This window comes from Belonocnema kinseyi, chromosome 4 (assembly GCF_010883055.1).
Source record: "Belonocnema kinseyi isolate 2016_QV_RU_SX_M_011 chromosome 4, B_treatae_v1, whole genome shotgun sequence".
Lineage (NCBI taxonomy): Eukaryota > Metazoa > Arthropoda > Insecta > Hymenoptera > Cynipidae > Belonocnema > Belonocnema kinseyi.
In genome coordinates, this window is record NC_046660.1 from 124,352,513 (window position 1) to 124,363,126 (window position 10,614).

Sequence of the window (10,614 nt, forward strand, 5' to 3'; positions counted from 1 at the left end):
ATATGTCATATATTTCTCATTAATTCTTCTGATCATGTATATGTTTTAAATATTTTTGTCATTGAGGTCTTTAATATTATTCATTTTTTCATTAGCTACATTAATAGTTTTAACAAAAAATAATTTTGATTAACTTTAACAAATAATAAAATCAATAATGTGAGCAAAATAAATCACAAAAATATAAAGTTCGAACTGCTTTCAAAATGTATCCCAAAAATAAATTTTATTCATATTAAACTACATATTTTCATGACTTTTTCTTTTTTTTAATAATTAGTAATAGTTAGACTTATTTTTTCATTTTTTTTTTGTTAATTTGCAAACAGCATCAAGTTTTTAATTATCTTTGATTTTTCTTAAGGGCATGAAATACTTACAGTTTCCCCGGCTTTTTTTTCCACAAAAATGAAAATTAAAAAAAAAACTGAATTCGAAGATGCTATAAAACATCATAACAGACGTCCCCAGACTCGTTTTTGAGGGATGATAACAAAAAATTGATTGTGTTAAATAAAAATTTTATGCACATGCATTATTTTGAGGTTACGTCGTTTTTCAACTCTACCTTTCCGATAATCTGGAAATGATTTATGAAATAAACTTTTTTGATTGCCTGCAAACAAGGTTAGTTCCGGGAGATTAGTTACTATGTTTATTTGTAAGTCTAAAGTTTTTGGTCAAAAATATTGTGTAGTTTGGAAGTAACGCTCGGGTGAAGTGTAACACACATAACCTCGAAATATACACGCACGTTGTTAGCAATATCAAAAATTTTTTGATAAAAAACACAATAAAAGTGTGCAGGGACGTCCGTTAGCATGTTCGCTATCATTTTCCCAGATTTTGAAGAAAAAATATTTCTTACCCTAGGAAAAAAACAGGGGGAATCTAGCACTGAAAAAATCGATACTATTTCCTAAGCGCTATGCAAATTAATCACATTTTGCTAAATTAAAACTTTTTTGAATTAACCCACAAAAAATGGTGTGGGGACGTCCGTTAGAATGTTCGCTATCATTTCCCAAATTTTTAAGAAAAAATATTTATCATTCTATAAAAAAAACCGGGGGAACCTAAAACTGGTAAAATCGACAATTTTCTAAGTATCACATGCCCTTAATGCAATTCAATGAAAAAGACAGATCTACTTTTTGTGGTGCCATCTGTTGGATTAGTTTAACCGACCATTCCCCTCCGGATCGTAAGAAAACAGAAAAGTGGGGGCGATGCATGGGGCTGCTGCAAGAATTATATTTTTTTACGTGATGAACTTGGATTCACAATGGATTTTCACCGATTTCTAAAGACATGGGAGTGGGTACACCGTGGGCATGACTGACGCCTGTCGACTACATGCGTACGGCACTCATGCATATTTTTGAGAAACTTATGGGGAAATGCGGGACGAGGCGGTAGAGCTTCAGAGGAGATCCAAGAGAGGCGCGCGAGAGTCGAGTGAATCACTACGCATGTGCAACAGTTGCCTTGTTTGCCACTCCAGCAACGAACAACGAAGTTAATGTGAAAAAAACGAAAAGCAAGTTTTCCTAATTTAAACTTTGCACAATTATGTATTTCTCATTTCATACCATTTTTTTAACAGTTAATAATTAACTTTTTAACAAATAAAGTATTCTCTAATTACGCTCAGGTTTTGAAACTTTTCGTAGCAGGAGACGGTAGGTTCATCAATTTTATTCAACTTTTAGTTAAGACGAGATCCACGAGGGCACGCTTATCAGAGTCTGAGTTACCCCTGTCATTTACCCTGAGTGCCGTACCCATGGTCGACTGGCTGTCACCCAGCAGAAAAAATCATAAGACTGAAAGAGTACCTACTTGAGTATAAATTAATAATAATACAATAAGTATTCTTTAAGAGAATCCTCATAACCCGTTGGAATAGTTAAAGAAATCCCCCAGATATCAAATGTGCGGGGCACGCGGTGCATGCAGAGTGCGAGGTGCATGCGTCGCATATGGTGATGGTCACGTACGTGCGAGGCATACGCACTTTGTGATAAGCACGAAGTGCGAGCACAATGAGAGCACAATGCATGCATGAATCGCTACAATTTTTTTAGTAAATTTACAGGATAAATGAACTAATTCAAAATATTTTTATCGGCTAGAATTTTTAATAATAATAATGCATAGGGCAGAATTTTTTATCTTCCTAAAAAAATAATTTTTCATTAATTTATATAGTGTGAAAAACTATTTTTGAAATTTGTTTTTATTTTTTAATATCTATTGAATAAAATATTTAGGTAATATGAAAAAAATGATGGATTTTTTTATTTTATTAAATAGTTTTTTTTAATTCCCTCCAGTTACCGACGCCATGTTGTTTTAACCTTAGCAGCATCGGCCGGCCAACGGGCCGAACCAAACCACTCGGCTCAATTCCTTATCCATAACCTTGCACTTTACTGATGATAGGCAAAGTCACGGTTTTGCGGTTTTTAATTGTGATGTGTTTGTTTAATAAGTTTGCTTAGTAGTGGAAGGTGGAGCGAGACGGTGCACAAAATCTTTGACGCTAATTAGGCTGTAACCTGTAAAAACTTCACAGTGGACCAGAATACTCGAAAAGTGGCCAAAAATTAAAAATTCAACCGATTTGTTTGAAAATTGGTATACAAGGATTTTAGACATTTTTTATGTCGAATCCAATGTCAAAATATCGTAATTAAAAATGGCGGATCCAAAATGGCGACTAAGAACACACAAAAATTTTGCACTCCTCACGACCAGCGGTATACAGGGGGGTTTCGGGTTACTGATTCCGAATTTGAGAAAAAAAATTTGAAATACAAAATGGGGCATAAAAAATGGCGGCAATATTTTTTTAAATAAACAAATTCTGATCAATAATGCTTCTGAAATAATTTCCTCGGTAGTTTTTATAATCTGAATCCCAAAAATGTTTTGAGAATAATGAAATTCAGAACAGAGAATCTGAAATTGTAATTGAACAGTATGAGATTACAGGCTTCTAGAGAACCAATTTTTTTCTATCAAATTTTTATATAATTTTTCTCATTTATTTTTATTTTTTCATTTTTTATAGATTGAACAAATATTTTTTCGAATTAAAAACGATTGATTGTGCTTCGTTCGAAAGTTGCAAGTTATCTAAGTTAGCGAAAGCTTCTCGAAGATCAGTACAGTCGTCAGCATCGTTTCATCATGATCGTCTTCTTCATTACCGTGAGAGCTCTCTTCGCAGATATCTGGAAGTGCGAGTAACACAATAACTGCTGCTGGAAGAGGCAATTTTTGCGTCTTCTGTAATCGGGTGCTGAGACTCAAAGTTGATATGAATCGATCACTGGAGTCCATGGATCAGTGGAATATCTCTTGTATTGTAGCTATCCGACTATATTTCCTACTGTGACATTCCCTGAATTTTTTAAATTCTTGTTTCGAGCTTCAGATGTTTCTTCTGCGAGTATTCCAACAGAAAAAACACTTGTTCTGATGATTGAAGCACCGTGGATCAGAACTTTCTGCATCGTTGCAGGCATGTAGTACCAATTGTAATGTTCAACATAAACTTTGCAGTGGAATTGCATAATTCATCAAATTTTTCTGGGTTAATGGGGAGGTGACAAGATAATGCAATCAATATTGTCGAAAAATTGGTAACTAGTTCGACATTAAGTCCCAAGCATTCAGAGAAAACCTTAGGGTCTTTGAATGGTCGTCGTGCCGTGTTACCATCGTTAGTAATACCATTACCTCCAGGTTTTGGTTGGTCTACTTTCAATCCCATTTTGTCCCACAAAATTTTTTAAACTTGTGATTTTCTGCTTGAATATTCTTTTTTGTCAATTTCATTTCTTGCCTGCTACTTTTTAATGTTGATTGTGTACGAAATGTTTAAGGATGCTTCTAAAAACCTTATCCTATTATGTAGTGGAGAAATTCCATGTATCAGCGCCATTGGATCTGGTGAAAATTCGTCTCTAAATTTATTTCAAAGATCATTGAATTGTGTCGTTGTTAAATAGCAAATAGGGCATGGCTCTGGTGAGCTAATATTGGTAATTGGGTTCAAAATCTTACCATCAAGTAGAGTTAGGTGTCATAAGAAATGTATGCGTAAGGGACATCCATCAAGTTCAATTTCCAAGTACTCTAGTTTCTCTACTTGATTTTCAATCGACTGCTTTTGTCCCAAATTAATGTCTGTAGTTTCATTCACCCATTTCAGCGAGATTGGTCAACAGAATCTTCCAGATTGTAACGCTGCATTATTCCATAAAATAATTCCACTTGATGTGGTTAACCTTCATGGATTGCAAGTAGTAGCAAATAAGCTCGATTCGCTTATTCCTCCGTCATTCTCTGAGCCTGTGTCAAAGTAGCGTTGTTTATAAGATGAGAACCCTGTAGTTCCATCAAACCCCCAAGAAAGAATGAATACTGCTTCTAACTCACTGGAGTTTGCATTCTGTGCAACTTGAAGAATCACTTCTTGTTGCAATAGAACAACTCTCGCAGCTGTGTGATGTAAAAGTGGTTGGAGGTCACATTGTGCTTCATTTTCTCTTATATGAATGGCTTCGCCAGGCGGTCTGCAATATTCTTTTGCAACTCTTACCAGATTCGAAGGTGGCCAAATATCTGCACCACTTGATTTTGATGACAAACGTATGTTCTTTTAACATTTTTTAGAAAGACCATTATCTAGAAGGAAAGCAAGAGCTTCTTCTGGAGACTTAACTCTGATATTATATGGTGAATGCAACAATATTTTCATTTCCGGACAATGTTCTGGTGTATTTACAATGTCTTTCAGGATTGAACTTGAATCTCTCATTTTCGATTGTTTTGCCGCATGATATCCCGTCATCAGAATTTTTAAAGGATCATTATTAAAATTTTCACTCATTTGTGCTATCTCTCGTCGTTTTGATCTATCTGACATTTCAGCGAAATCAAGACTTGGGTGACCACGCTTTAAAGGCTTAGGGTTAAGAGTTTCCAATCTCAATTCGGGAACGAGGAGTCCTACGAGAGGCTTTGCATTTATTTTTTCTCTTTGTAACGAGAGTTGAGATAGAGATTCTCAAACGTTTCAAGTCTTCAGTTTTTACTTTTTTTCCATCGATATTCAATCTGTCCAAGATGAATGATGTCATATTGAATGAAACAACAAATATTCATTGATCAATAAGAAGAAATGAGGCCGAGAAGCGGACGGCAAGAAACTATAAGCTTATTAAGTTATATATAAGTCAAATGAAAAAAAAAACAAAAAACAGTGTGAAATTGGGCAAAAGGGGGTACCCCAGTGTCTAAGCAGACATCCCAAGGAACCCACTGGTACCTTACTTTTTTGGACATGAAGGGGAATGCGAGGGAATGAAGTTTCGGCCGCAGGCGTTACGGGAAAAAAACGATTATTTTGTCAATAAAACATGTGAATTTTAAATTTTTGGATGAGTTTTGTAGCTTCATTACCATTTCCCGGATTTATTGATCCAAATTGAATTTAAAAAAATCAAAAACCGATTGCTTTTCGATAAATATAATAAAATTGTATCCCTTCTTTTTAGTCACGAAATATAGAAAATCGAATTCCATTCTTCGAATTTGAACATTTATCAACGAAACATGGGGCATCTGATTGATAAGAAACGCTAAATACAGATACTTCAAGGTGTCTGAAAGTCGAAAATATATTCAATTGATTCAAGTTCAAACCTTGACTTTTGGCCACAAAAGTACGATCCTGGCCTACTGTGAACTTATAGAAACAATTATTAGTAAAAATGTTCTCGAATTTATCATTTACAAGTTGCACGTATGTTTTTGTAAATGAAGTGAACTAATTTTTCAGAAATTAAGCGTCAATTCTACTAGGAGACATGAACGGATGGGTGGGCATCCAAAATCAGGATACAGAAAGAGTATTAGGTAATTTTGGGGATCCAAGAACAAACTATAACGGAGATAAATTAGTTGGTCTATGCTTAGAAAGGGGTTGTTTATTACAAATACTTGGTTTAGGCATAAAATGATCCACATGTACACCTGGTCTAAAGGAAATAGCCGCAGTATAATTGACTGTGTTGTTGCGGATGAAAGACTAAGAGAGTTAGTCAAAGATACAAGGGTCATGAGGGGTCCTGAATGCAATACTGAGCATTATCTTCTGATCTCAAAAATAAATTTAGGTCGGGGATGGAGAAAAAAGAGAACCAAGCAAGCAAAACAAACGCAAATCAAAATTGAGAACCTACAGAAACCGGATGTGCGAATAGATTTCGAAAATAAGATAATTGAAAACATAAATAGGGCAACATGGGAGGACCGTATAAAAAAAAAGATATAGAGAGCGCCTGGACAATGTTACGGGATATCCTTGTTAGATGTACGATCGAAGTGTGTGGTACCGCAGTTGTAGGAAGAATGTCTGGTGATGAGTGGTGGAATGATGAAATTCAGGCTGCCCAAAAAGCAAAGAGAGAAGCGTGCAAGAGAACTCTGAACATCGGAGGTCTTAGCAATGAGGAAAAATATAGACGTAGAAAAGATGAAAATACAAAACGACTTTGAAGGAAGCAGGAAACTACTTTATAAAAAAATGAAAGGAAACAAAAGTACAGAATTTGTCAACATGAGAAATAGTAGGCGGGAAATGGTATATGATGCAGACGGAATAATAGAGGCTTTCACAGACTATTTTAGGAGACAATTCGGAGATGAAGCTATAGGACACTAAAACTGCGATGTTGAACACGATGCGACGGAAAACTCAATTGAGGAAGTCTGTGTCACTGAGGTTAGGGATATAATTAAGAACTTGAAAAACGGTAAGGCTGCCGTGGTAGACGGTATTAACGCTGAAATGCTTAAACACGGTGGCGCGTGCATACCACATAGCCTGTGCGAATTGATAAATTTATGTTTCGAGATGGGAGACTTCCCAGAGGATTGGAAAAAAGCGATTATCGTACCAATATACAAGAGAAAGGGAGATAAAAGCGACTGCAATAATTAAAGAGGGATTAGCTTATTAAGCACGGCAAGTAAAATATATTAAAAAATACTTATTCGTAGGGTAATGAAAATAACAGAAGAAAAGATTTGGGAAGTCCAAAGTGGGTTTATGCCAGGAAGGTCATGTACGAGAGTAGGTCATGTTTGAGAGTAGGAAAAAAAGTTTTCTGTGCATATGTTGACCTAGAAAAAGCTTATGACAAGGTAGATAGAAGTGAACTTTGGGAAGTCCTGAAAGAGTATGGAGTCAACGGATGGCTTCTACAAGCTATAAAAACAATATATACAGGCAGCAAAGCGAGTGTAAGAGTGAATGGGAAACTGAGTGACTGTTTCGATATTATTCAAGGAGTTAGACAAGGATGCGTTCTGTCTTCATGGTTATTTATATTATTTATGGACAAGTGTTTAAGAATGGCTCTCTTCGACGAAGAGGGTGTGGATCTCGAAACAGTAAAGGTACGTGGGTTAGCGTTCGCAGATGATAAGGTTGTTATGGCAGAGTCTATCGAAGACTTACAAAGAATGTTGAATAAACTAGATGCAAGCATGAAGAGCATGGGCCTCATCATTTACGCAAATAAAACAAAAACTATGGTGTTCGAAGAAAAGAGTGAGAAAACACTATGCAATATTTTATTAAATGATGAGAGAATTGAACAAGTTGATAAGTTCGTATACCTTGGTAGCTTATTTACTAGGGACGGGAAGATAGATGAGGAATTAGATAGACGCATAAACGAAGGCAAGAAGGTTATTGGTAGAGCAGGTCCCCTTATCAGAAGTAAAAATATATGAAATAAAGCTAAAATGGCAATACATAATTCTATATTTGTACCGACTGTACTATACGGTAGCGATACATAGACTTATCTAGAAAAAGATAAGAGCAAAATTAACGAAACAAGTGTATCAGGTTAAAGTAAATGGCAGCGTGCCCAGAGGTTGACCGCGGAAAGAATGGTTAGAATGTGTGAACGAGACCCTAGTTAGAAGAGACATAAGAAGTCACAGAAACACAAGAGCCTGCGTGAAAAAATGCATGCACACAAAAGAAGCTAGAGAAGTATGTCAGGACAGGTAAGTTTGGCAGCAAATAGTTAATAAAAAGAGTATCAGTAGAGTGAATGACGCCTGAAACAAAAGACTTTGGCCACTAATGGACTCAAGTGTGGAAGCTTACATAACGACTTCGTGAGGTTCTTCGCTTGGGGTGATTGCTAGAGCGATTGATCAACATCCTGGGTCGGAGCAGTATTATGGAACGAACGTGTTATTTACTTAAATAACACGAGAATTTTGGATCAATCTGAAAATTCTCTCTCCCTTCCACACACTACTCCTTTCCCCTACCGAGTGAGTCACGCCTACCTAGAAAGGGAAATGGCTTAATGGTGTAATAGTAATAATAAGTACTGCATGTCAGGTGGGGCGCTATGGAAGACGCGGCGGGTAAAACAGAACTTATGGTGGGACGGTATGGAAAAATTGGAATATCAAATTTAATTTGTAAATAATTTTGAAAAGTTATAAAAAGTAAGCAACAAATCAAAATTTATGCCATGGAACACCAACTAGAAGAGACATAGTGTTAAAACACGTACCTTAGCCAGAACATAACCTAAATAATTGAGGCAGAGGAAGCATGAAAGACATTAAAGGAATTTAAAATAATAAAAATTAATCTGAAAATCAAAATTAAAGAAAAAACCCTTATTACTTGAAATAAGTTACGTAGATAAAAGGATGAAAGAAACTAAATTTGAATACAACATTTATTTGTTTGGTAGTTGTTATTATTTTTTAAATAAAGCAGGTAATTTAACTCACCGTCTCTTATGCTTTCGATTGCCCTTTTAAAACTTTCCTCAGGCCAGTTTTGTCTACCAGTCTTCCTTTTATAATTTCTCATTTTAATAACTTATATCACGTGCCATTCCGCCCCATTCAGCTTGTTGCATCTCGCCCTCAACGACAATTGTATTTCAAATCCGTAATTTTCTTTACTAAATAATTTATAATTAAATTTAATGTCAAGAAAAGAAAATTTAAACTTTATTTTTGAAACTCTTGTAAGGAAAAAGGGAATAAGAACATCATTAGTAGTTTATTTTCTCTCGAAAATAACACCATTCCTGAGTTTTGAAGTACTAAAAATTTACACTGACTTTCTGATACAATTTACATAAAATATAAATTCTTTTTGCACTTCACTCAACTCATTAGACTTATTTTAATTTGATAAAATTAATATCAAACGTGAAGTCTGAATATTTTTCCAGATATAGTAGTGTTTTATTTTACCCGCCTGTTTCGTCGCGCTCCACCTTCCCCTACATACGCGATTCTGGCGGATTATATTTCTGGAAAATTAAAAAAATTAGAACTGTTGAAAGAAATTCCAGTAATATAACTGTTTGTTCTGTTTTTGTGGTAAGCACATAATTAATATAACCTCAATTATTGCTAACTTTAGGCTTTTATAGGAAAATGTTTTTCTATATTTTTCTGACTAATTATTAGAGTCGTAAGAGGGTGAAAAATCAAAATGGGCTTTTATACTCAATTGATATAATTATTTCTCAACAAACACCTCAACTTTAACCAAGCTTTTCGGCAAAATTAAATTCGTTTCTTTACACATTTCTTGTCTTTACTGATAAGCCAAAACCTACTAAAGTGCTTGAAACTACAAAAAAATGATTTTCGACAAAAGTGAGCTTTACCTATACACTCGTATCTCCTAAATGTCAACCGCTTACTAGTGTCACTAAAAATCTCCCAAATGTGAACTTTTTCTCGATCTCTTATATGTCAACTCAACTCTATCCCCTTTCGAACAAAATTGTACAGCTAACAAATACATAACCTACATTTTGAGTGCACATTTGAGAGAACACGTCAGTTGACATTTGAGAGATTTTGCGTTCCCGAGCAGTTGGCATTTGAGAAATTCCAGTGTAGTGTTATTCTCAGTGCTTCAATTATGATACTTAAACTTGTGAAATTAAAAATTTTATTGAACAAATTACGTAAGCCAGCGATTGAAAAAATTCTGTAAATCTGAATATCTTACCATATTCTCAAATCAATAATTGAAAAATTATTCTCTTTTTTTTACTTTCACCATTTTCATCAGCATATTACTGAGAAAACAATTATACTAAAAGTCTGCCTACCCCGTGCAGAAATTTTGGTGTGGGGCCGGCCGGGCCCCAATCGGGAAAAATGTGGGCCCGTTAGGGTAATCTGTATAGCGCCAGACCGTAAATGAAACGTTCTATCCGACGGGGTCCAGATCTGGGCATCCAAAATGTGGACTCGATCTGGCCCAGATATGGCCCTTTTAATTTTTTATTTCTAAAATTAGTAAAATTTCAAAGGTTTTTATATTAATATTTTTTCAACTATGCATTTTACAAAAATTCAATTTTTCAATATTCTACATTATATATCATTATACATTACATCTCATTTTCAATATACTACATTACATTATCTGTTTGTGTTGCTTGAATTTATTGATAAGAGTTTACATTTTGAAGAAAACTATTATGCTTTGACAAACAATGTTCAAATTTAGAGCTATTACACACA